The 27,788-nt window shown below is 40.0% G+C and overlaps 1 long non-coding RNA gene and 1 pseudogene across 1 annotated transcript; both read left to right on the top strand.

Annotated features, from left to right (window-relative positions):
• LOC115777559 (obscurin-like) overlaps window positions 1-27,788 on the top strand; it is a 698,358-nt pseudogene that overhangs the window by 94,790 nt on the left and 575,780 nt on the right.
• Window positions 23,700-26,273, top strand: LOC115777572 (uncharacterized). The gene is made up of 4 exons (XR_004019640.1): window positions 23,700-23,831; window positions 24,288-24,390; window positions 25,257-25,304; window positions 25,386-26,273. It is a non-coding gene; the product is annotated as an uncharacterized LOC115777572 (long non-coding RNA).

A 27,788-nucleotide genomic window follows, 5' to 3' on the forward strand; every position in this document is an offset into this window, starting at 1 on the left:
GAACTGAAGCTGGCCAAAATTAAATATAAAGATAAAGTACAGTCACTGCTGAATACTGGACGCTCACGCCCTGCTTGGGAGGGTGTTAAGTTTATTATGGGAGAGCAACCCAGTGTCCCATTTCTTTTGGAGGTCTGTCTGATTTAGAGCTGGCAAATGATTTGAAAATTTTTTACAATGGTTTTAACATTCACAATTTTAATGAAGAACTGGCTGTGTACAGGGATGTTTCCTCAAAACAGTCAGTTATTATTATTGATAGATTATCAGTGCTCAAATTATTTAAGGGGGTAAAAGAGTGGAAAAGTCCAGGCCCAGATAAAATAAATGGACGTCTCCTTAAAAACTGTGCAGAGCAATTGGCTGGAATTTTTTCATTTCTTTTCTCAAAGTCTCTTTAGTTTCATAAAGTTCCTCATATCTGGAAGGACTCTATTATTGTACTGGTGCCTAAAGTTAAAGCATCTAAATCCTTAAATGATTATCATCCTGTTGCTTTAACATCTTTTTTAATGAAAATATTTGAGAAACTTGTGAGAAATTTTTTGTGCCACTCAGACAAAATTAGACCCCCTCCAATTCACCAATAGAACAGGGAGGGGTGTGGAGGATGCTGTGTGCACTTTGCTCCACAAAGTTCTGGAGCATCTGGATGGGGCACGTAATTTTTCCCATTTGCGTTTTATAGATTTTTCATCTGCTTTTAATCGCATTCAGCCCCATATTTTAGTGAGACGTCTTACATATAATCTTGATTCTGGTCTGGTTTCTTGGCTCATGGATGTTTTAACAGATAGACCACAGAGAGTGCGAGTCAGCAGCATTTATCTGCTTTTATCCTCCACTGGTTCCCCTCAGGGACGTGTCCTCTCTCCACTTTTATTTGTTCTCTACACAAATGAGTGTCAGAGCCACAACAGAACAGATATATAATTAAGTACACAGACGACTCAGTGATCATCTCTCTGCTCCATGATGCAGATCCTGACCATGGCCCAGTTGTAGATGACTTTGTAACTTGGTGTGGGAATTCCTTTCTGGACATAAATGCATCAAAAACAAAGGAAATGATCACAGACTTTAGTCGGAAAACTTCATCCTTACCTGCTGTTCATATTCATGGATAGGAAATAAAAGCAGTGGAGAAATACAAATATTTGGGCACTATACTGGACAACAAACTGTCATTTAATGCAAATACAGATGCCATTTGTGCAAAGGCTCAGCAGCATATGTATTTGTTCAGGAAGGAGGTACTCTCTGCCACAGTGCAGAACAAAAAGATTGAGTTTCTCATTTATTCCCACTGCTGTTAACTTTTAGATGATTCTGTGTCCCTGGTTGTATGTTTGATTGTTTGATTCATTCTTGCTGTTGGCTGCAAAACAAACTGCTCCTCTGGATAATAAAGTTTATTGATTGATTGATTGATTGATTGATTGATTGATTGATTGATTGATTGATTGATTGATTGATTGATTGATTGTCTGGAGACAGCTGGATCATTGTTGGAGGCAGAAATATTTCTTGTTTCCTGTTCAGACAGATGCATACAGTAAAACATTAAAGTTCAGCATGAATCAAAGACTAACGTACCTGAAACTGTCAGAGTGAAGGCATCACTCCATCCTGTAAAGAGATAGTCACTGCTACCCCGACAGCTGTAGGCTCCTCTGTGGGACCCTGAAACTCTGCTGATCCTGTATTCACTGGATGTTGGAGGGCTGTTTGTGTTGGGTGCTCTCCATTCATATTTCCACACCTTTCCTTCACCTCCTTCAATCTCACATCTGAGGCTGATTTTCTCACCAGTGAATATCTGAGACCAGCTGGGATGCAGAGTCACAGCAGACAAAACTGTTCCCAACAAACACACAAAAAACACACACAAAGGAAAAACCTTCACAGTTATCAAGTCTTACTTTGATGTTTGATCATCAACGTGTGTTTTATTTTACAACAAAACTTAACACTCACCTTGTTCCTTAATCATAACTGTATCACTGTCCTCAGAGAAGAAAGCTGGATCTCCTCTCCCTCCTCTGCAGTGGTACAGACCTCCTTGTGAGACTCTAATATCTCTGTTTGCTTCATTTCCTCTCATGAGCTGAGCTTCAGAAGAGACTGAATCACGTCTGAACCAGTCAAACTTCCAGCCAGCAGAGCCCTCCACAGAGCAGCTCAGTGTCACGCTGCCCCCTGCTGGAACAGCTGTGTTATCAGCTCTCAGTTCAGCCTTTGGTTTATCTGCAGTTCAGTTTAGAACAAGAACAGAACAAGAAAATGAATCAGAACAATTTAAAGAACTGCACGAAATATCACAAAACCTTGATGATGAAGATACAACACACTGTACAACTGTCACACACAGTACTCATTAATCAGCATTTTGAACCTTTTATGTTTACGTTGCTGTATTTAAAAATAATTAAGGATATTTTTCTAATGATATAATTAATTGAAGTGTGACTGAGTTAACGATCAGTAATGAGAAGACGACTCTAGAAGAAAGTTAAACATTTCCAAATCCTGAAGAGTCAGAAACACGAGAAATATTAATATTTCTGAATTCTGTTACTTTCTAGATCTTTGTATAGATGTGTTTTGTGAAATATCGGTTTTCATGTTTTTAGTTATAATGAAGTCTTAGCAAAAAGGTAATAATAAGCAGGTTAATGGAGTGTTAATATTATTACACCAGTTTTTGCAGTAGGGTAGCTGTAGCATTTCCTTGTAAGTAGCTGTGCAGACGAAAGAGACCCTGAATTATGGGGCAGTCATTTTGTTTATTTGTATACAAGGGCAAAAAGATTTAATATTGTAGTTTGTGTTAAGAAATATGTTAGAAGAATATATTGTGAATGAAAAGAAGTATGATTTAATGTTTTGTAAATAAACAGATGAGGAAGAGCCTGCAGACCAAACGCAGCTGATGTCTCCCGTCTTTATTTGTTTTCTGTGTGAAAAAGACCCCACCAGAGGTCTGTAACATACACACCTGCAGTACATCAGACAGTACACAAGGAACAAGAACATTAATAATCCATCTACAATAAATCAGAATTAAAACTGTTTTGATCCTGCTCACCTTTAACTAACATCCAGCTCTGTGGTGACTCTCTTCCTGAGTATTCACACTTGTAGAACCTTCATCAGACTTTGACACTGCAGAGATCTTCAGCTCCTCTCGGGTATCACTTTGAATAAGTTTGTCATTGTGGTAGGAAAAAACACATTGAAAGTATTTTTTGTGTCCTCGAACTGCAGCTCAGACTAACAGAAGCTCCTTCAGTCACAGGATGAACAGGACTCACCAGGATAGGAGCATCAGGATCATCTGTGACACAATCAAACACAATTGGTTTCAGTCACATCAGCTGGTGCAGACTTTTAGAAAAAGCTGACACACAATAATAAGAACAGATTGAAACAAATGCTTTTCATCATGAAGATCAAATATCTGATCGTGTACTATTTAAAAACTTCTGTATGTGTCAAATGACTTTTTTTTTACTAAATAATTGTATAGAATTTATTTTGAATTGTGATCTGTGACATGGAAAAATTAAGTTCAGATCACAGTGAACACAAAACTTCCCTAAACCAAACCGTCATCACAATGAGGAAAAATATGTGACTGAGTTCTTTTTGAAACTGTGATGATGATGATGATGATGATGATGAGCTATGAGGAAGCTGAGGAGTTTGATCCTCCTTATAGTTGGAGCACAGCCTCCCCCTTAAGATGGGAACCACCACCCCAGTCTGCCAATCCAGAAGCTTCACCCGAGCTCTCCATGTCAGGGTGAATCTCATCTGTCTCTGGGCCTGCCAGTTGTCTCAACTATCTCAGTGGCCTCACCCCCAGTGATGGGTGAGTTCTTGGGCTCACCCCAACACACGACCTGGACTCTGGAACCAGTCTGGAGTAACACTGTTTTTAGAATTAGAACTAGATTAAAATCTACAGTAAAAGTCGCACAAATGAATTTTCGCTCTAGTCAGATGCTTATGCAGGTCCGATTGTTCCTAACGTTAGTTAGATAAGCAAGATAGTGTTTATTCGTCACATGCACCGTTATACACAGTACAATGCACAGTGAAATGTATTTTGTACCTGCAACCATATATACACACACATATAAATAAGACGAATAAAATAAAAATAAAATAAGTAATTCATAAAATAAGTAGTTCCAGTAAAAATCATCATGGTTTCCGATCTCCGAGTTAAGCTGGGAGCGCCACAGGACAACTGTGTGAGTGCGCATGTGCGTGCGCTCACCGCGCTGGTCCGCAAAGTAATTGCTGCGGTCTGCAGAGAAAGCGGCAGAGTCCCGTATGGAGGTTCTTTGAGTAATTAACACACAATCCAGCTACACAAGCATAAATGTGGACATGAGGTCGGCAGCTTCTGTAGGTTGTGTACAGAGGCCGCAAAGACCCTGCAAGTTTAATTAGCAGCATCTAACCAAGCTAGCTCCAAAACAGAAGCAGCTTCAGGTGGTGAGAACATCAGGATGCAGATGGATTTGAGCTTTGACTCCTTCAAAGAGTTTTGTTTTTGTTAACACCACATGTAGGTGTTGTTAATCTGCTGCACTGATGCTGAAGTTTATTGTGGAGTTTATTGTAGAATTATTGAGTTGGGAGTTCCGTTTTTCTTTGTTCTCCCTGTTGATGTTCATGTGTGTCCTTAATATTACACAAATTTAGCATGTCTTGTGAACAGTTGGTTGTTGACTATATTTCTTTAAACTGTATCTTTTGTCAAGTTTTCATTACACAATAGTCACTTTTGCGCCTTGAATCTTGCACCTTGATCAGGTATGAAAATACTAAAACTAATACTGAAACTAACTGAAACTAAGCATGAAACCAAAATAAAAACTAATAAAAACGAGCAAAACCACTCTGAAACTAATTAAAACTAACTGAATTAGAGAAAAAAAGTAAAAACTAACTAAAACTAAACTATATGTAAATCCAAAACTTTATAACCCTGGATACTGACAATAAGTGTGAAGGACACCAGGTACACAGGGCAGGTCTGACTCCAGAGCAGTGGTAGATGTGTGTAAAATGTCACTAGGTGGAGTCACTCAGTCTGGATCTCAAGCAGTTCTTGTTTGAGTTCAGAACAGAGAAAAATCTGCATTCACAAACATGTGGAGCCAAACAAGATGAACATTTTCTATGCAACATGTTCATCTCTGGAAACTTGATCTTATCCAGCTGCTGGTGTTGTGCCCAAATAGTGATTTCAGAAAAAAACGACAAACCTGATTGCCAACGTTTTGTGTGTTTTTGATGTATAATGTCTCTGATTATATTGGTTAGTAGACTGTAGTCCACAGAATTTATGAAGGCCTTATAAATAAATTAGAAATGACCTGTTTTGTATCTTTATGACTGTGTTACTGTATCTACATTATAATCAACCGGCTCCATCAACTATCTTTATAGAGCTGTGATGTTATATTTTCTGCTGCACTCTTGGGCAGATCTCTCTGAAAAAATGAGTTTTATACCTGATAAAGAAAATATAAAAGTCACTTTGTTGAAACGTGATTGCAGCTTCTACCTGTGACAGGAGTGTTCTTTCTCACTCAAAATAAACTGATATTATTCATGAGAAAAATGTTTGACAGATTATTGGCCAAAGATTAATTTACACCAGTTTAAATAGCAAATCTTTTTTTTTTTTTTTGGCAAATACTAAAAAATTAGTTTTTTTACCCGTCACCGATAAAGAGACACGAGAGACGTGCTGGTGTCATCTGATGACACTGTTGGGTTTTCTCTGTATTATTGTAGGGTCTTTACCCACAATACATTATGAAAACAAAATTGAACTGAACTGAATTGAATTGAATTGAAGACAGGTGGAGCGTTAAGATGTGTGGCACCATCTGCGTGTCTACACTGACCACACAGTGAGTACACAGAGGGAGAGGCTCCTGCAAAGTTCGCTTAGAGACCGGAAAGAGTAAGAGGAAGTTACAGGGAGGAAAATGATTGACAGAAAACGTAGTTTGGACACATTTTAATGTGACAGAGTGTAGACTGTGCAAAGGTAAAAATTTTTATCAAGCAGGTTCCACAAACAACCTGCACAGGCATGTGCAAACTGTTCATCCATCAGTGCAATTGGAACAAAACAGGGCAGGTCATATCAGGACGGAGAAACAGGATCAACCCCTCACAGGCCCTTGGTTTTTCTGAGTGCCATCTTTTGTTTTTTATAATTTACATTTGGAGCTCTCTATTCTATGTTGAGTATATACATAAAGATAACATCTTATGTCTGTTTTTACATTAGTAATTCATTTTACACATATTTTTACAATAAAATCTGAGGAGCCACTTGGGAGCCAAAAGCTCTCAAAAAGAGCCAGAATTCCCATCGCTAGTTGGTAACACTGTGTGGCACCTATGACCCCCACCCAGTCTTCTTCTTTTTAAGGTGGTGAAGCAGTTGGCAGACATCTGTTATATGAGACTGCCTCCATGAGTTAAAAAGAGGAATTACACGCTGAGTTGTATTCATTGCTTGGCCAGGGGACCAAAATAACACATGTATGGACAAGACTCATAGGCCATATAAAATCCGAACTCGGGTTTGGCCCACGGGCCATATTTTGGACACCCCTGCTTTAAATAGACACATGAGGTGGGGGGTTGGGGTTAAAACTAAATGCAAGGGGCGAAAGACAGCAGAGGGGGCTTCCCAATTCAGGGGCTGCATCCTTCTAAGGCTGCATTTGAAGGAAGATTATGTCATAGATAATCCGATAATCTCAATTAAGGCACAAATGCTCGTGGTCTCCCCTATCCCATAATTCACTGTGGGCTGAATCCTGTTGGAGGAATGGCGGAGGCCAGCACTTGAAGATTTTGAAATCTGACTGTTTGTGTGACACAAAATAAACTTTTACAGTGTTTTAGGTGAGAATGTAGATGTGTAAACCTCAACTTATCAAGATATCATAATTGCAAAAATGCTCCAATGATTTCTGAGATGCTCGTTCTCACTGGTCTAACAGCCAGTTTTCCTCGCCAGCTGTCAGCTGACCGGGCGGTCGATGCTCACCATACCCGGAGAGAACGCCTGAATCATTTTCACAACTTTCACCACTGAGTGGAAGTTAAGCACAGATATAATTCAGTCAGATCGTCTCTAACGGTTGATGTTTGGCTTATTTCAGTGTTTCATTTGTTCCTCAGCAAATCGGTTTGGCTGAGATTAAAGGTAAGCTTCATAGTGGATAGTTTTATTAACTTTAATGTCTTACTGTCAGGAAGTGAATCATTCACTCATTGTTATTCCTTGATGTTCGGTACAACAGTACAGCTGCTGCAGTTCCTCAACGATTAAATAAACCAAAGAAAATAATGAGCAGAAGTTCAGGCTCCATTTTAACGCCTTCAGCTGTGCTTCACACTGTCACAGTTGGCCTAGGCTGACAGGAGCTATGCTGAGGGTAAGAGCTGGTGATGCAGATATGACAGATAGACCATCCCATTTCACTGCCCCTCACTTCCTGCCTTCCTGGTCTACGTAGGCTGCAGCTTTAGAAGGATGCAGCTCTGAATCGAGACACGCCCAGAGTACCAAAAATAAAGCAGGAAGACAGAAAAATACCCACAACAGAGACTAAGACTTGACAACAGGAAACAGGGAACACAGGGGAGGTGAAATAAACCAAAAACTCAAGAACTGAAATATAACCTACGAGGAAGCTCGAAAATAAACTAAAGTACAAATCAGAGATGCATAAAACTTTACAAAAACACGAGTCAGGGGGGGAGGACCGAAGGAGCATGACAGAAAGTTGCTGCTCTGAACGATGTAAAATCTGCATTTGTTGTTACACTCAAGAAGTTTTGGTAAATCAATTTAAAAGACTGAGTGAAATGAAATGAACGACCAAGAGTGTTATCCTGCTTGTGAGATGACTAAAATTGTTGAAATTTCATTTTTGTCTCAGAATTCTAGAATACCTTCACATTTACAGCAAAGCTGGGACTAATGCTCATGTTTCTAAATCATCAAATGTAAGACGAAAATGTATAATAACATACCCTGTAAAGTGATGTTGACTGCACTGCTGAACTCTCCTGATCCAGACTCACACCAGTACACTGCAGCATCTGGCTTTGTCAAGAAACTGATGTAACATGTGGATCCAATCATTGTCCTACAGGCAGAGTTCAGTCGGCCGTCCTCAGTGAACTTTTCACTCTCCACTCAGCAGAGTTTCCCTCACAGGTCAGTGAGACAGAGTCAGAGGTGAAGTGTTGCACTCTGTCAGGACTCACTGTGAGAGACGCTGCTGAATGAACATCTGGAAACATGCAGGGAGGAGACAAAGCTCACAGATGTTAGGATTAAAATATCACAGTGAAAATGTTCATTTGCTTCCTGAAGATCAGAGTTAATATTTCAACAAACTATTTCCTGCTTGAAAACAAAATACCCTTTAACTACGTTTAACTGTTTAACACATTTTGAATAAACATAATATAATGTGTTATTAGTGAAATGAGAATAAATCTTCTTTCTACTTTTGTCAGAGCTGTTAACCTGCCTGCTGACTCCTTATTAACTGTAACCACTAAACAAAGTGTTTCTTTGATGCAAATCCAGTTTGTCCAGTAAGAAAAATAATGACTACAAACAGTAACCTGAGATTCAGTCTCCAAAATAAAAGTACTCATTGCAGTGACAAAACAATTAAATACCATATATATACTTTTTTACGTTAAAACATAAAAATTTTATATATATAAAAAGAAATAAAAAATTCAGAAAAGAAAAGTTGTGTACAGACATTTTATCATCGTGAAAATTATATTTAAAATGTTGACATAACATCAGCTTATTGAAAGGATAGAAACAAACTGACCTGCAGACCAGACAAACTTTGTTCACTGTGATCAGTGTGATACTCTGGGTCTCCTCTTCCAGCTCTACACACATATCCTGCTGTGTGTGTCTGTCCATCAATGATGTAGGAGTCCTGTGCAGTCCCACTGCCATCAGGTAGCAGCTCATAACTGTAGGATTTCTCTGATAGATCAGGAACAGCTTTATACCAGTAGAAGCTCCATCCTGCAGACGGATGTCAACCTCACAGTTCAGAGTTACTGAGGCTCCAGGACTCAGCATGATGGAGACACAGTGAGGACAGGACGGGGTTCTAGTGGGAAAACAGTTTTCTCAGAAAGTTCTGCCTAATGTGTTCCAAATACTTATAAAAACATGTAAGACTGAAATGATCTAAACATCTAAATCTCCCTAATCTAACATGTACTAACAAAAACACATTTTTTACAGCCTGTTTATATTCTCAGGTTAAAGGAGCTTTGACTCTACTTACTGTCAGAAACTGTCAGTGTGACTGAATCACTCCACTCTGTTGTTTTATGTTTACAGCGGTAGTTTCCACTGTTGATTGTTGTAAGCAGGTCTAATCTGTAATTCATTTGATTTTACGTGTTAGGTTGCCATTTCTTTCCATTCATAATCCCACTCAGTGTCTCCCTCCAGGATCTCACATCTGACAGTGATAGTCTCTCCTCTGTATATCTCGGCCAGTTTGGATGCAGAGTCACAACAGCTTTGTTTGACACTGTTAATGTTCAAGAAAGAACAACAAGAACACTATGAATGACCAAAAGGTTTTAAATACCATCAGATATAATGATTTTATACATTTGATTTTTTCTAAATGTTCCTGTTGTTTGTTCTATTTATGTGTCATGTTATGTGGGTTTCATGTTTAATATTATATTGTTGTGTTGTGCATTTTGTGGACATTTAATCTATTTGCCTCAACTCAAAGCACTTTGAGTCGACTCCTGCTGTTCTATAACATAATTTGTGGTGATGCAAGTTGGGATGTTGAACTGTTACATTCTCCTTTATGTCAGAAGAGGTCAGCCCTGCCACGTTTATTAGGATTTCTTGGGTTTTGACTATGCGCCCATCTAGTGGTTGACAGCCTCAGCAGCAACTACAGTAAGTTAGGGAAATATCCATGTTGTCTGAAACATTAAACATTGAAAACAAGGTCTTAAAGGCAGCATGGTGTCATGGTGTTAGGCTGTTGAATCACAGCTAGAAGGTCTGGGTTGGCCTGGGTCTTTCTTTGTGGAGTTGCATGTTCTCCCCGTGTTTGTGTGGGTTTACTCCAAGTTTCCTCCCACAAGTCCAAAAATATGCAGTTTAGGTTAATATGTGATTCTAAATTGGCTGATAGGTGTGAATGTTGAGTGTGAATGTTTGTCTGTCTCTCTGTGTTAGCTCTGCGACAGGCTGCGACCTGTACAGGGTGGACTCTGCCTCCCACCCTATGGACAGCTGGGATAGACTCCAGCCCCACTGTGACCCTGAACAGGATAAGCAGAAGAGAATGGATGATGAAGTATTCTATCAATTATTCCACTGACCAATCGATTAATCAGATAAGAATTACTTTTTTCATATTAACAGTTCATCTGCATATTTTAACTTCTGTACTGCAGATTTTTCTCTGTGTGAAACAAACAGGGAGGATGGAGCAGCTACAAATTTCTCTTTTCTTCACTTGCTGATCAGGTGGTTGATGAAGGACCTCCAGCTGTTTCCCAGTAAAGGTTTAATGGTGGTTACAGGAAAAAGGTTCAATAGTTTCAATGCTGTAGAAACACATTAGTCAAACTCAAGGCCCACGATCATTTGTGCATCTGTGCATTAACCTGTTTTTGGGGGTTACCAATGACACATTAAAGCAGTGGTCAGCAGATAAAAACATTGGTCAGGCACTTTTTACAGCAACAATTTAAGCTAGCCTCACCAAGAAGGGACCTGCACAGGTGAGCTGACAGTGAATCACTGCGTCACACCCTGGAATGGAAAAAGAGAGAAAACTTTCTTGTTTGCAACGACTTTTGGAGGATGATCTGAGTGTCAAAAAGGCAGCAAAGACGCTGCTTCTCTCATCAAGGACAGACTGACTGGACTGTAGAGGACTGAGGTAAGGTCATTTTCTCTGATGAAGACCCTTTCTGATTGTTTGGGGCATCTGGAAAAATGACTGTTTAGAGAAGAAAGGTGAGTGCTACCATCAGGCTGGTGTCATGCTAACAGTAAAGCATCCTGAGACCACTCACAATTTAGCCTGAGAACACAGCCATGAATAAAGAACAACACAAAAACATCCTTCAACAACTTGGCAAAAGCTCAAGGAACAAACATCAAGATGAGGTGGCCCAATTCAGCTCTTCACTGCTGTCTGTCCCTCAGTTTTATTTGAACGTTGAGGGGTTTTGTATTTTGTTTCTTCTTCATGTTTTTCTTTTTTTTCACAGGTGCAGCAGATGATAAACCATTGTGGTTTTTCTAATTGTGCTCTGTTCTACGTTTTATAAGGCCCGCGGATGATTTATATAGCTATTATTAATAGCCCACGGGTAAATAGCGCCCCCACCACTGATACTACAAATCCCATAATGCACTGTAACAGACCTGTGCGCTCACCTTTTTTCTGTGTTCCCAATGACACATTGATCGGTGATCATTGGTTAGCACTTTTTACAATAAATTTGAGCTAGTCTGACCTCCAAAAATGACCAAATGAAAAGTGGAAAACAGGGATTTTCCGGACAGGCAAGGAAAGGAGCTGATCTTTTCTCCGCCTGCGATGTGCGGGAAAAAACGCTGCACAGCAAAGTCCTGAAGACAGAACGTGTCATAAGCACCAAAACACAGACTGTGAACTTTTTAAGAGGCAAAGGTTTAAATCACCGCAGTTTTGAAGGAAATAGCTTCAGAATTTGGTGACGTGCCTCATCATACAGGTGCAATGAGCTACCTGAGGAAATCTGTCAAGTTCATGACAAGTAAAGTAAAGTCTGAGCAGGACTCCGGGATGAAAGGTTGGCTGTGTGAGTCGGCTTTGTCTGCACATAAGGAAGCATCTTAATACGTCCCTGCAGCTTCGTGATTACGTTGCTATCATAGCAACAGATAGATAATAAATTTTCTGTTTTAACCCTTATGCCCTCCAAGGGCATTTTTGTGTGTGCTTACAGACTCACACACTCATTCTCTCCTGCACATGCACATGCACGGCGCGCGCCGCGCACACACACACAACACACTTAGGGGTCCCTTGGTATTCACATGGCTCCATAATATGACAGGCAAAAATACAAAAATTTCATTCATCAGCCTAAAATGGGAAAATGACTGAATCTAATGGAATACAGTCAAAATGTCAAATATCACTACTTTTCTTCAAAATGAAATGCTAACATTACAGAATGCATGATTTTATACTGCAGTGAGATCAAAAACTGTGGTTTCTATGGAAGTCAATGAGGCATTTTTGGCCATGAAGGTGTCCAGAGGGTGCAAAATTTGAAATCTGGCACTACATAAAAAAATAAGAATGCAATCAAAATAATTTTGTTCCTAGTCTTTGACATATCCAAGGCTCTAATCACCACCAATGCACGATCCATTTATTATTTGTTATATGAAAAAAAATATTTTTTGTGGGTTTTTTTGCATAAAAATAAAATGCAGTCATTGACATAATAAAACTGGCATTTAAAGGGTTAAAATCCTGAAAAAAGATTGATTGTTTGCTATTTTTGAGGAGGACTGAAGTTGATTAAGTGATTTATGAAAAAAAAGGAAAAAAAATATTGATGTATGATGATTTTATAGCAGTTTTAAGGTGCGTGTACATTTTTGCCGCAAAGGTGTCCAGAGGGTGCAAAATCAGAGGAGGGCATAAGGGTTAAGTCTGTATTTGTATGGTCCTTTTCCTCAGTTTTATTATTCATTTGCTTATTATTGCATACCTCCTAGCTTGTTATCCTCCACAAGAGTTAATATTCTAAAGTTGTTTTTATACTGTTACTGTTTTGTTTTTGAAATTTATTTAATAAAAGTTAAAAAATAACAAAAAAACAAAAAAAAAAGTGATTACATTGCTGTCAGTCAGGATTTGGCCCAGAGCTTGATTGACAGCATGCAGGGAAGAAGTGCAGAGGTCTTGAAAAGGAGGGCCAACACTGCCAATGTGTAATTTTCAATAAAAGACTTTGAACCTTATGAGACTTATGAAATGTAGCTACCAACACAGAAATTAGTAACTCTGCAGAAACACTTAGATAAATGATGACGTTAGAAATACTGAATAATAAACTCAAAGTATTTGATGTAAATTACAGTGAACAGATTTCCAGTAAAAATATCCAACACAGCTGAAAGTCAGTGAAGTTTGGAGTTTCATATTAAACAGCTTCTAATTTCAACTGTTATCATCAAAACATCAAATGGGGGAATATTTCTGGAGAACTGTGTCCATTCTTTCAGTTTAGTCCCCACACTTGTCACGCTGCAGTGAAGCTGTGTATATGATACATGATATAGTTATTTTCATTTGTTACCCATGTGTGTGTGAAGACTTTCACGGCTCTTAGAGGCGCCTTCACATTCATACAGAGGTAGATAGACACCTCAACACTTTAATGAACTGTAAGTGTGAGAATTCATAATAGGACTCATTATTAAAATCTTCAGGCAGGACTGTGACTGACTGACCTCTGGTTGCTGCACACATTATATAAACAGGAAGAAAAATATTTCTCACCTTCAGCATTTCCATAGATGAGTGTACTGAGCACTGAAATAATGAAGAAACCTCATCAGATATTAAACAACTTACAAAATTCAAATCAACATGAATCTAACTGAAGCTTTTTAAGGTCAGTTTTCACACAGTAACATCTCAGCACCACATTTCTGTGTTCCTGGAACATTAGTTGTTAGACAGGCTCACAGGAAAAAAACCTTCACAATAAATATTTCAAATATCAAAGTCCATTTTCAGAGCAATGAACACAATAAGTTCAACAACATTAATACAGTGTGCAGTGACTGTAACTGGTGCAGAAAGCAGCAGCGTATCTAACTCAATGTTCCAGTTTGAACTGAGCCAAAGCACCAGCCAACATTTAGTTTCATCAGTGCTGAGAATCACAAGTATGCTTGAAGTTCTCAGAGAAGCAGGTTAAAGCAGTGATACACTGTAATTCTCACAGTGGAGGGAAAATGCTGTTAATCGGTGCTGCTGAAACAAAGAGAGTCAGAAGTGGACTTACAGAATAACCCCGTCATGCAGAGTAAAATGTGCTTCATCCTCACGTCCAGCCCTGCTGCACTCTGACCCACAGCTGAGCTCAAAGTGTTTCACTGTGTGAATAATAAATGCAGAAGAAAGAGAAGCTGCACTGAGTATGGATGAGACCAGAGTTTGACTCTGACTTCTTCTTCTATCACCTCTCTGTGCTTCCTTCCTTTCACACCAACCTCAAACAGCTCCTGTAGCTTTGACCGCAGCAGTTGGTGACGTGTTCACATTTCCTGTCCACCCTCAAACACACCAGTGTGTTTCTTGTGTTTTGCTGTTACTTTTCTCTAAAATGTACAAATGTGTTGTGTTGCTTCAAGTCAGGTGACAGACTTTGCAGCTCATAGTTTTAGTCTTTTTTGTCGTGTCCTGTGGGTCGTGATTGTAAATTTTCTTCTTCTGCAGGTTTCTGCTGACTGAAAGTCATCTTCTCAGCCAGTGTTTTGGTAAATTGATCATTATTCATGGTGCCATCTATAAATGTCATCTCTCTAACATATTTCTCTCAGCTCTTTGTCATCACACCTCCAGGACCTCCAGGACTCTGCACTCACAGTCCTGTTCTGGACTCCATTGGAACACATTTATTTGTTCTCAGTGACCAAAGTGAGCTCCCAGTATTCATCAAGCTTCCTCTTATCTTCTTCAGCAAATTTTAGTTGTGTGGTTGATGTGATGCAATGTCCTTTACACTGTGTGAACCATCCAAGAACCCCCACCCTCAGTGATAGCTTCATTTTCTGTCTTTCTGATCAACAATCAGATTTTTCAGTCTGTGGAAATTATTTTCCACATGGAGTCAGGATGCAGACCTGTTTTGATTTCTAGTTCTCCAGTGTTTCCAGTGTGTAGTGTCTAGTCCGTGTCTCTGTTTCTTTCTTACTTCCTGTTTTATTTTGATATTCTTTTCCCTGTGTGTTGTGTTCTATTTTGCTTCCCCTGTGTCATTAGTGTTATTTTGTTCACCTGTGTTTTCCAGCTGCACCCACTTCCCTCATGCTTAGTGTGGGCAGCCCACTCCATGTGAGTCCCACAGTGCAGGGTCCAGACGTGCCCAACATTTCATGCAGTTTGGGTCTGTCTACATGACCCCTATTATGACCCAGGTCATGTTTTATTGTGTGTTGTGTTTGTTCCTCCCAGTGCTGTTCATTGTCTTCTGTGTTTTTGAGTGTGTAAGCTCACAGTGACAGATGGTCATTGGTTCCAGACTGGAGGCGCCAACTTTAAATTGGGACCAACAAGATCAGCTGGAATCCGGCTACTTCCTGATTTTAACCATGCAGTGTGTGAAGTAGATAGTATACAGAATACTGTATGTATTCTGTAAGTATACAGAATACATCAGAAAAACTGTGGTGTGTATCTACAATATGACTGAATTATCTCTAAAAGATTACGAGATGCATTCATTATTTTCAATTATAGTTTGTAATTGTTTATTTAAAATAAAAAAATAATAATAATTTAGTAAACTGGTTGTAGGAGCTCAAAAACAGAGGCCAGATAACAGAATTTATGTGGAACCAGTTTTATATCTCTTTATAATAAAGAGGTTTGATAGGAAGAAGCTAATGTGTTTGTAGAAGTGGGTTTTTTTTAGTTGAATAAGTATAAATGGCTAATTTGGTAATTAAAGCACAGTTGATGTGAGCAGACGTTATTTAATAAAGTGACTGGATTCCATGAAGACATTAATGGTATTTTTCATGTCTGCAGCAGTGTGAGAACAACAAGCTGAGCTCTCTCTGCTGTCAGCTATCAGGGCTGAAACATGTTACCTGGAAGGCAGCACACATTTAGCTTCAGTTGTTCTTCCTCATTTTAGTTCTGCAGGCTGATGAAGAAACAATGAGGTCATTGTTGTTATTTTTAAAGTGCAGAGATGGTACAGATAAGCCTGCAGCTAAGTGGTCACCACAGTTACACCACACAGAAATATTCACACAGTATTTTCCATTACACATGCATCTTTTTTTTAAAGCGACCCTTCTTGTCATGGTGTTTGAGCTGAAGACAAGTATGTGAGTCGATTCATCAGCAGGTCGAAATAAGAAAATAACTTGCTGGATTTTAAATGGATGTACAATGATGTACTTTGATGATCTCTTTACACAAATGTAACACAACAGAACAACATTTTTACATGATGTTGACAATCCTCACAGCTCAAATGGATTAATATTGATGTTTTATTCAAGCCTGCATTGTTCATAATGGCCAGAAGGGGCTGACTCCTCTAGTTGAAGCCTGATTGTATTGAGGTGTTGCAGACATGTGACCACTAACAACATGATATTAACCCTATAACGCAGAAAGTCTCAACTGTGACACAACGTACTTAAAAATTGCTGCTGTTCAAGGACTTCCGGCGGCAATTACCATGATGATTCCAGATTGTGTGTGAAGTGCATTTTCTCAGCTTTCAGAAACTGTTTGTATTTTTCTGATAGGTCAAACGGTCACAGAATTACTGTAATTCAAAGTTCCTTTGGTCAGCTGGCTAAGTGATGATACACTCAGCCTTAAACAGCTGTTCACTGCAGGTAAGGGCACGTAACGGGTGCTTCAGTGGCGATTGGCGGCGTTATAGTGTTAACTTGTCCTCCATTTTGGGTGTGTGGCATTCATGGTGACAATGTAGGATCAAGGAGACTGTGTATCTGGGGCTAGAGACTGGTCTGCAACCATCTGGCAACCACTGGTCATCAGGAAAAGAGTGATTGATGGAGGTTGCTGGGAAAATGATTGCTAATGTTGCAGTCACACAGGCCTACAGACCTGTCAGGGACCCCCTGGAAACCACCCCCTGCTAGAAAAAACTTGTGTTGCCCAACTGGTTGGCAAAAACCTCCTTGTGATTGCTTTGGTTGCCTTTGTAGTCTTTGTACTCACTATGTACTTGGTGAGGGTCGTGTATAACCTTAACAATCATTCACAGAGGCGAGGATGTAGTACAACTCTTATACTTGGTATCTCAACATTAGTAATCAATATCAGAACATAGTGATCTTGACAGTCCAACATAATCGAGCACCAAGTGCTCACTAGAATATATCACAGTTGCTAGCATATTGCTGCACTTGCCAGTAGTTTATATAGTGATTGACTTGTCTACAAACACTGCTCACTGAGCTGTATTAAAACTTGAAAACGTGGACGCAAACAGGAAGTGGAGAAGGTCCTCCTTCAAAGTAAAAGTTCTCAGCCCTGCAATCAAGTTTTCAAAAGGTCTAACTTTTATCTTTCTCCTTGGTACTAATTGTTATGTGCAGACAAACATGAAAAACTACAGGCAACAGTCACAATCTGCTGGCAACCAAAGCAATTGCACCTGAAACTGCACATTGACACTAATGCAACGTATCACCATAATTTTAATTAACTGCTTTTTTGTTGTATACTGTAATTTTGTGTCACCTAAGAACTGAAACCCTCCATGGATGGTAAGGAGCTTTCTTGTCTTGATGTCAGTGGCTTCTATTTCCTCCTTTGGCCAGTTTATTATCCCAGCAGAGTATCTGACAACTGGCAAGGTGTAGGTGTTGATTGCCCAGATCTTGTTCTTCCCATTCAGTTGACTCTTCGGGACTTGCCTTACTCTCTGCATGTACTTGGCGGTTGCAGTTTTCCTAGCAGCCTCTTCATTGTTCCCATTAGCCGGGATTCCAAGGCACTTTTAGCTGTCCTCAATGTCTGCAATGTTGCCTTCTGGTAGTACAATCCCCTCGGTTCTGACTACCTTCCTTCTCTTTGTTAACATCTGACTTCACTTTTCCAGTCTGAATGATGTTCGATCCTAGTGGTGTGGATCAGTGAATCAATGTCTTGTTTACTCCTGGCGTACAGCTTGATGTCATCCATGTAGAGGAGGTGGCTGATGTTTGCTCCGTTCAATAGCTGGTATCCGTAACCAGTTGTTGATGATCTAGCCTAGGAGGTTCAGGTCTATGCAAAACAGCAGTGGGTAAGGAGCATCTCCTTGGTAAATCCCACACTTGATGGTCAATTGTGAAATTGGTTTAAAGTTGATGGTAGTTGGATGGGACCGGTCCCTTCTGCAGATCCTTGGGGATCAGGACAGTCCGCCTTCAGTCAGCCATTCCAGGTGTGTCTTAGCTTTTAGCACGTGCTTCATTTCTGCAGTCGGCTTCTTTTGCCATTAGGTGTGAATCATGTCAGGGCCTGGTGCTGTCTGATTCTTCATATGTAAGACACTTTTTTGGATGTCTGCCACTGTCATACTTACTGGATCCTGTTCAGGGAGGTTGCTGTGGTCTGTTCTTGGATCCACTAACCACTGAGCAATGGTGTTGTGTTTTGCATTCTTCTCCTATATGCTCTGCCGGGATTACTCCGTCTGCAGCGTTGGTGGGGCATTGGTGGGGTGTTGTTTCTGCCACTTAGATTACACGAGTACACCTGAAGTGGTTCAGTGGAGAACATCTGGTTTATTCTTCTGGCTTCTATCTCTCCGGAATACCTCTTCAATTGGTTAGCCAAGGCTGTGAGTAATGCACATATCTGTCTGTCTGTCTGTCTGTCTGTGTGTGTGTGTGTGTGTGTGTGTGTGTGTGTGTGTGTGTGTGTGTGTGTGTGTGTGTGTGTGTGTAGGAACATTAACAGCATTTTCATGCACAGTCTTTTAAACGCAGCTGTTTCTGAGCGTGAGAAAACAACTTTCACAGTTTCTCTGGATGCTCATAGTTTTTTTTACTGTAGTCCAGCATGTGTCATCACCACAATGACTCTATTTTTAACCTGTTTTCATACAGGGTCATGCATACTTAAATGTAGCAGTGATAATTATTACTATTATTCCAGTACAGACAGATAACATAAAAACGTGCCATGCAAACAGAGAGCAAAGTGAAATTCCCACTGTGCTCTTTGTCTGTGTTCCTTGTTAACTCTGCTCTGTGCTGATGACATAAAACAAGACATCTGCCAAAGGAAGACTTTTGGCTGAAACCACAGGCTGCATTTCCTCTTTGCTTGGTGGCTCAGACAGAAATCAGAGTTTTTTTAGAAGATAAAAATAAACCTGAGGGAGAATAGAGAGTAACCAGCAACAGTCTTTAACACACATGTAGGCAGTGCAGGCTGCTCAGAAGAACAAAGATATTACTCTGTATTTTCAAGTTTGCAGTTTGATCTTCTATATTGCTTCACATTACTGCTTAATGAAAACCTATCACTGTGTACCTGTGCAGGTCTGATTTCTATTATTTTTTTATTTTGTAAGTGTGTTAAAAGTTTTACATTAATAAAACGTATACAGGTTTATTCATTTGCAAAGTCTTTTAAGAGATTTAATCAATGGACAAACAGGTCAAAAACAGTTGTCATATTAGCACAAAGACACACTGAGCTCACTGACAGCAGTTTTTAAAGGTTTATTGAGGAAGTTAATGAAGAGTTCTCGGGACTGGAGGGTGGCACAGAAGAGGAAACTGGTTATTGGTACAGTGGAGATTTTTGGATTAGCCGGACGTGAATCGTTGGATAGGTTCTGGGTCGAGAGGCAGGTATCCAGCAGGGGGAAATGAGTGGGGAGTGGCAGGTATGTGAGTGTGACAGGAGGCTTGAGTGGCACCTTTTGGGAATGCAGGTAAATCAGAAATCAGGTTCACAGAGTGAGCTCAGAGCAGGCGACTAGAAGGCAGACAGAGAGATGAAATTAACAAATGCAGAGAACTGAGATGCAAACATGGAGAGTCTAATTACCACCATGGGAGGTGTAACGATCTGGTGGAGATCTGCAGTCCTTCCAGCCACTGAATAACCTGGATGATGATGAGGAGGAGATTACGAACAGGTATGGAAGGCAATTAGAGAGACAGCCACACCCAGGCGTGGACCCAGGGACTCATCTGCCCACCTGTATAGAGAAAAAGAACTGAAAAAAAAAACTGGTGAGAGGAGAAGGAAAAGAAACAAAAGCCCTGAGCCTGCCCAGGCCATGACAACAATCTAGTCTTGTGCTCCAGAAGTTCATCCTCATGATTTGTCCCCTTTAAGAATGGGGACTGGAGGGTGTGCTCAAACTACCAGGGGATCACACTCTTCAGCCTTCCCAGGAAAGTCTATGCCAGGGTGCTGGAAAGTAGAGGTGGTCCGTTAATGGACCATCAGATTGAGGAGAAACAATGCAGTTTTTGACCTGGTTGTTGGACCCTGGACCAGCTTTGAATCCTCTCAAAGATATTTGAGTGTGTGTGGAAGCTTGGCCAACCAGTTTACGTGCATTTGGTGGACTTGGAGAAAGCATTCGGCTGTGTCCCCTGGTGGCTTGGTCCACATTGCCGACAGTTTCCAATGGGTGCTGGACTGTGCCAGGGCTGCCCTGTGTCACCGATTCTGTAATTTTTATGGACAGAATTTCTAGGCGTAGTTAAGTGACAGAAGGCTTCCAGCTTGTTGGCCTCAGAATCTCATCTCTGCTTTTTGCAGATGATGTGGTCCTGTTGGCTTCATTAGGTGGTGACCTCCAGCTTGAACTGGAGCAGTTCACAGCCGAGTGTGACACAGCAGGAATGAGAATGAGCACCTCCAGTCTGAGGCCATGGTCTTCAGCTGGAAAAGGATGGAGTGCCCACTCTAGGTCAGGGATGAGTTGCTGCCCTAAGTTTAAGTATCTCTGGGTCTTGTTCACGAGTAAATGAGGAGCGGGAGAATTTCAGCTGGATCAGTTCAGTGTCTGCACTGCACTGATCTGTCCTGGTGAAGTGAGTGCTGAGCATAAAAACACAGCTTTCAATTTACTGACTGATCTACGTCCCTACCCTCACCTATGGTCACGAGCTACGGGTAGTAGCTGAACGACGTGACCGCAGATACAAGCGGTGGAAATTAGCTTTGTCTGAAGGGTGGTTGGCCCCTCCCTTAGAGATTGGTTGAGGACTGCAGCCATTCAGGAGGGGCTCAGAGTAGAGCTACTACTCCTACACATCAAAAGGAGCCAGGTCAGGTGGTTCAGTCATCTGACTAGGATGCCTCCTGGACACCTCCTGAGTGAGGTGTTCTGGGCATGTCCTACTGGGAGGAGGCCCCAGGGCAGACCCAGGACATACTGAAGAGATTATATCTCTCTGGGGACGCCTTGGGGTCACCCAGATAAACTGGAGGAGGTGGCTGTGTTGGATCGTGATTTGTTCCTTTATGGCCGAAATGAAGTAGATTCAATCCTGTATAAGACTCAATTAAAACTAAAGTTTCCAAAAGAAAAATCACAGGGATGAGCAGGCTCCAATGCAGGCTGTTTATTAGACATATTGGTTACACAAAACACAGACAGTAACAGAATATAAGACAAGAATACTCACACACACAAAGAGGAGAGGAGAAAGAAGAAGAGAAAAGGGAAGAGAGAAACCGAGAAAGATGCAGAGACAGGAAGAGAAGAAGAGCAGAGCAAGAGAGAGAGACAAAGAGCATCATTTTATAACCTGAAGATGGTAACTGCCCACTCTCCTTTCATCCCTCTCAATTTTCATAAATTGTCACCCCCTCCCCGAAATTTGAACCCCAGCCAATCACATTTTACTAACTTTCTTCCCAGGAAAGAAACACACGTCCCCAGAGTACCCAGTAGTTTACAACAGCTCTGGCAGATCTGCAGAGCTCAACTTTTGGGAGGCCCACTGTCATAAAGTTACCTAAAATACACCACGAGGTGGCAATGTCATGTGAACCAAAGATGTACCTGAATCCCACCAAGGCCTTAAATATAAATGAGAAATATCAAAGTAATAAAAATAATTCCCAACAACTGAGGAGAGGGAAGTCTAGAGTTCTCTGCTTAGGCTGCTGCCCCAGAAGAAGATGGATGGATGGATGGATGGATGGATGGATGGATGGATGGATGGATGGATGGATGGATGGAAGTTTATTAACTTATTCCATGAAAACTCTTATTTGCTTACAGATGTGTACATAAATTGCATTTTTAATTTTTTTAACTGTCTCACTTCTTTGGCCTGCAAGGGGCTGACCTTCCCCTGCAGACCCATCTTCACCCCAACTCTCCTAAAAAGAGACAGAAAATAAAGGAAACATGTCAGCTGTAATCCATGGATGAAAACCTAGGAAAATTAGAAAGGTGATACAACAGGACACACAATATCCCACAGAAATGATGGAAAGTGGTCTCCAGCTTCAAATAGTTGGGCGTAAACCTAAGTAACAACCTCACCTGGGGCAACAAGACTTCCAGTCTGGTCAGGAAGGCACACCAACTTCTCTACTTCCTCAAGAGGCTGAGGCGTGCTGGACTTGGAAGTTCAGTCCTCTCCTCATTCTACAGATGTGTGGTGGAGAGCGTCCTGTACTCCTGCATCACTGTGTGGCATTGAAGCTGCTCTGCAGCAAAGAGGAAAGCTCTGCAGAGAGTGGTGAAGTCTGCACTGTTGGACTGTTGGAGTCAGCTTCTCCACCACCACAGACATTTACACCTCCAGATGCAGGAAAAGGGCCACCAGCATTACAAAGGGCCCCACACACCCAGCACACACACTTTTTGTTGTTTAAGCTGAATGAAGAGAGTCTGTAAATAAAAGGGCTCCAGGTATGATCGCCCCACTGCCTCTGACAGGCCATTCTGGGTATTACACCACTATAACAAGTCCATAATAACAGAAAAAACTCACACAGTCCAAAATATTTGTCATATAAAACTGACATAAATAAAGTGTTTTTATTCATAAATACATAAACCACATGAAACAAAAATATCACCACATTACTCTGGTTCTAAAAACACGTTTTCCCTCCTCTGATACACACACCTTCATTTTATACTCATGACCACCTTTTACTGTCACAGAGGGGTTGATTCTTTCTCTGGATGAATGAAACTGTTGTGAAGAGCTACAAACAACAGACGGGGATTATTTAGCTTCTGCAACACGCTGTGGTAAATGACAACCTCTGAAGTCAAAGTCTTTAACCTTCATCATCACAGCTCTGGGAAATATTTAACACCCAGCCAACCAGATGAATCATTTGGACTATGACTAATTTGCGCCCTCTGTTGGTTACCAGCTCTAAACACAGTCCAGCGATTATATTTGAGAGGTGTGTTTTTTATCAGTGGAGACAAAAATTGTGGTGATTGCAGAAATATTTACAGCTGATATGAACTCACTGCTGTCTGAAATTTTCAAGTATGCAGCTCTTCAGTTTACTGTAATTACACTGTGTGTGTGTGTGTGTATGTGTGAGTGTGTGTGTGTGTGTGTGTGCGTGTGTGTGTGTGTGTGTATGTGTATGTGTCGTGTGAGAATAAACAGCAACTCAACAACAACCTCTGAGCTGTTTAAGTAACAATGAGTGCCTTTAAATGAACGCTCTCTTTCAGTGGATTTATGCAAAACACTGAACAGCTGTAAATGTGCTCACTCTGACACACAACAACACAACTGTATGAAAGGTCTGGTCCGAAACTGTACAGGCCCTTTAAATCTTGCAGCTAGCCTGTCCGATGTTGCATGATCGTCCTTAGCGTATCAGGTGAGAGAGAGAGAACTGTGAGAGGGTGTAATGGCGACCACACCACACCGAACCCTGTGCGATCGCCCGAGCCATATAGACTGCGTGATTCCCCCCTTCTGGATGTTCTGAGAGCTAAGTGAATGACAAGAAGTAAGTGTCCTTTGAGTTATCAAGTTCTACTCATAACTCTATTCAGCGCACGCAGCGCGACCCATTTCCGGGTTCAGCGCAATGTTCAGACTGACTTCTGTTAATCCATGTTCAGCACATGCGCTGGGACATTACCGACCGGCAGGGAGGAATTGTGTCTCCATGGGATGGGGCATGCATGAATATTATTGTGATTATGGTGTTAATTCAGTTGTTTGTGTTAAACTACGTTCGGGGCATGTTACGTAAGCTATTGGCCGATACGTCCTCTTATTGATACATAGGTAAGCGCGCGCGCGTGTGTGTGTGTGTGTATTTATGTATACCTGTATATGCGGTTAAACGGGTACTCTATGGAGATTGTAGAACCCAAACATGTATGCTATTTAGAGACAACTTAGTTACATTCTCTCCTGTTAGAATAGCAGTAATTGATTACGTTGTTTGTTATTCCAGAAACTGATTACTCAGACATCATTAAAGCTACTGGGTGGCAAGCCGGTAACAGAAGATCCGTCTCTCCTCATTCTTCCTGTATCCTAACCGATACCTCATCCTGGTCTGGTCTTACCCACGAACCTGCCCTACATCTAAAACAACCCTTTATTACAACAACATTTATAGAACACTTTTCTTAACAAAGTTACAAAGTGTTTCCAAGAAAGAAATTTATGATATGACATAAGTTCTTATATAACACTTTTCTACTCTGAGCACTCAAAGCGTTTATACAACACGTTTACAACAACACGTATACAACCCATATTCAAACAAGCACTTCCATGAGTAACTAAGCTGTAAATGTCTAACATTCACACACATTCATACTCCAATGCTTGCATCAGAGAGCAACTTGGGGTTCACCATAAAAACAGATCTACAGCACATTAAAGTTCATTAATATTATGACTAATGAGAAACAAGTGAAACACACTGAGGGATTCTTTCTGAAGGAAATATAAACTCAGGCTATCAGGATCATTGCTTTTAATGAAAAATCTGCTCCTTTTCACTCAAAGTGACGTCAAGTTTTTAAGTTCCTTTAAAGAGAAAAAGATAAAAACAGCTAAAGAGCTGCTGTTAAGATTTTAGAGCTGTGGCTGAATTTGGATTCACATTATAGTAGTCAGAGCTCTCCTCTGGGTCACCACGTTGTCCTGTTGAGGTGATCAAATGAAAGCATTTAAAAACAAACACCCTCTGTTTGCATTTATTATCAGTCAGAATAATTAACAATGTAGATTTTACATTTCAAATCTCAGAGTTTGTGCACTCACTCGTCTTGTTAATGACTTTGAGCTGAATCACATATATAATATATAAAATAATCATCTTATTGACTTTAATGTTAAACACAGTTATTGTATAATCATCCAGCTTCCACAAACTCTGTATTAATGAAAGTGTGTACTTTACCATTTTCAGTGTTTTCAGAGCCTCTGATTGTCTCATAGACACAACGATCACCTACAGGTCAGAGAAAATCAGTCACCTCATGTCTGTGATACTAATTTAAACACAGTTTCAAACAAGTATTCTTGTTTCCTTCAACAGAGTTCAAACTGCAGCAGATGTAATAATTACAGTCTGGATGCAAAGAGCATCAGAATATTTTAAAGTAGATGAAAAACTAACCATGAAGAAGAGAGGAGTACACTTGCTGCTGATGTTCATCCTGATTCACCGTCTGCTCATTAGCAGGACCTTTATTAAAAATGGAAAGAAGACATTTGCTTTCACACGGACCTCATGATGCATTTGTGTATCTGAATGAATGAAGAGTTTGTAGTAAGTAAAGGAAAAGTTCTCACTGTTGGTCGTTCTGCAGCGATACAACAAGAGCAGGAGAATAATGAGGAGAGAGACTCCACAAACCAGTCCAACAATCAGCCACACAGAGCTGTCAGCTGCTGACACAGTTAGTGTAACAACAATTATTAATAAACTGTAATTATATTGGATATTTTCCTTCTGAGTCATCAAAATCATTTCCAAATATTCATCAAATCTTTGATCCTGCTCACCTTTAACTAACATCCAGCTCTGTGGTGACTCTCTTCCTGAGTATTCACACTTGTAGAAACCTTCATCAGACTTTGACACTGCAGAGATCTTCAGCTCCTCTCGGGTATCACTTTGAATAAGTTTGTCATTGTGGTAGAAAAACACATTGGAAAGTATTTTTTGTGTCCTCAAACTGCAGCTCAGACTAACAGAAGCTCCTTCAGTCACAGGATGAACAGGACTCACCAGGATAGGAGCATCAGGATCATCTGTGACACAATCAAACACAATTGTTTCAGTCAGATCAGCTGGTGCAGACTTTTAGAAAAAGCTGACACACAATAATAAGAACAGATTGAACAAATGCTTTTCATCATGAATATCTAATATCTGATCTTGAATATTTTTTTCTTGCTTTTAAATAATGTTTTTACCTGATAAACAGCTGTAATAACAATGATAAAAACAATCAGTGTCCGTCTCTTCATTAACAGTCCACAGTGAGGATCCAGTAAATACTGAAATTACTTTGGCCTGATCAATAACAGCTTCAATAACATCAATAACAGACACAGTACAGGAGCTACAGGCTGGAAGAGTTTAAATCACCACAATGAGGAAATTGTTGTTTCTACTCTACAAACATATTTAGACGTTCCTCAGACCATGTGTATTTATTTTAAATAAGAAAATATATTTTAAAAAACTCATTAACTTTTGCCACTGGGTAAAATATAGATGTAAATTTTTGATTGAGTGAAATAAGAACTACAATCGAGAACATTTTACTACTCAGTTGAGATCCCTAAAATTATCATTTTGTCTGTTTTATCACAGAATTATGAAACATTCAGGAGGATAATTGGAGACATGTTCATAATAGGTGATTTCTAAATGATTTAAATAAAGGAAAAAACATTTAAGAAAATGTATAATAACATACTCTGTACAGTGATGTTGACTGCACTGCTGAACTCTCCTGATCCAGACTCACACCAGTACACTGCAGTACCTGACTGTGATGTGTTGATGTTACATGTGGATCCAGTCATTGTCCTACAGGCAGAGTTCAGTCGGCCGTCCTCAGTGAACTTCTTCACTCTCCACTCAGCAGAGTTTCCCTCACAGGTCAGTGAGACAGAGTCAGAGGTGAAGTGTTGCACTCTGTCAGGACTCACTGTGAGAGACGCTGCTGAATGAACATCTGGAAACATGCAGGGAGGAGACAAAGTTCAGAGCGGTGGAGAAAAAACTGATTATATAAATGTTCATTTGCTTTTATGTTTTTCTTTTTTGAAGGTCACTGCTAACATTTCAACAAGATGCAGTGTTTGTTTTGCTCAAACTAATTTTTACTAAATCATAGGTCTATTTTAAATAAACAATAACAGCAGCTGTTATTTGTGAAATGAGAAATCTTTTACCAACATGCAACCTGCTTGAAAGCAAAATACCCTTTAAGTATGTTTGACCTGTTTAACACATTTTGAATAAACAATAATATAATTTATTAGTGAAATGAAAATAAATCTTCTTTCTACTTTTGTCAGAGCTGATAACCTGCCTGCTGACTCCTTATTAACTGTAACCACTAAACAAAGTGTTTCATTGATGCAAATCCAGTTTGTCCAGTAAGTAAAAATAATGACTACAAACAGTAACCCGAGTTTCAGTCTCCAAAATAAAAGTACTCATTGCAATGACAAAATTATTAAAATGTCATATTTTTCTTTTTTTATGTTATCATATGAAAAATATATAAAAAGAAATAAAATTCAGTTTGATCTCAGAGAGAAAGGAAAAGTTGTGTACAGACATTTTATCATTGTGGAAATTATATTTTAATGAGCTGAATCTTTGTGAAAACTGATGGATAAAAATTACAATATAACATCAGCTTATTGAAAGGACAGAGAGAAACAAACTGACCTGCAGACCAGACAAACTTTGGTT

The sequence above is a fragment of the Archocentrus centrarchus genome, unplaced genomic scaffold (assembly GCF_007364275.1).
Source record: "Archocentrus centrarchus isolate MPI-CPG fArcCen1 unplaced genomic scaffold, fArcCen1 scaffold_57_ctg1, whole genome shotgun sequence".
In the NCBI taxonomy this organism is placed as follows: Eukaryota; Metazoa; Chordata; class Actinopteri; order Cichliformes; family Cichlidae; genus Archocentrus; species Archocentrus centrarchus.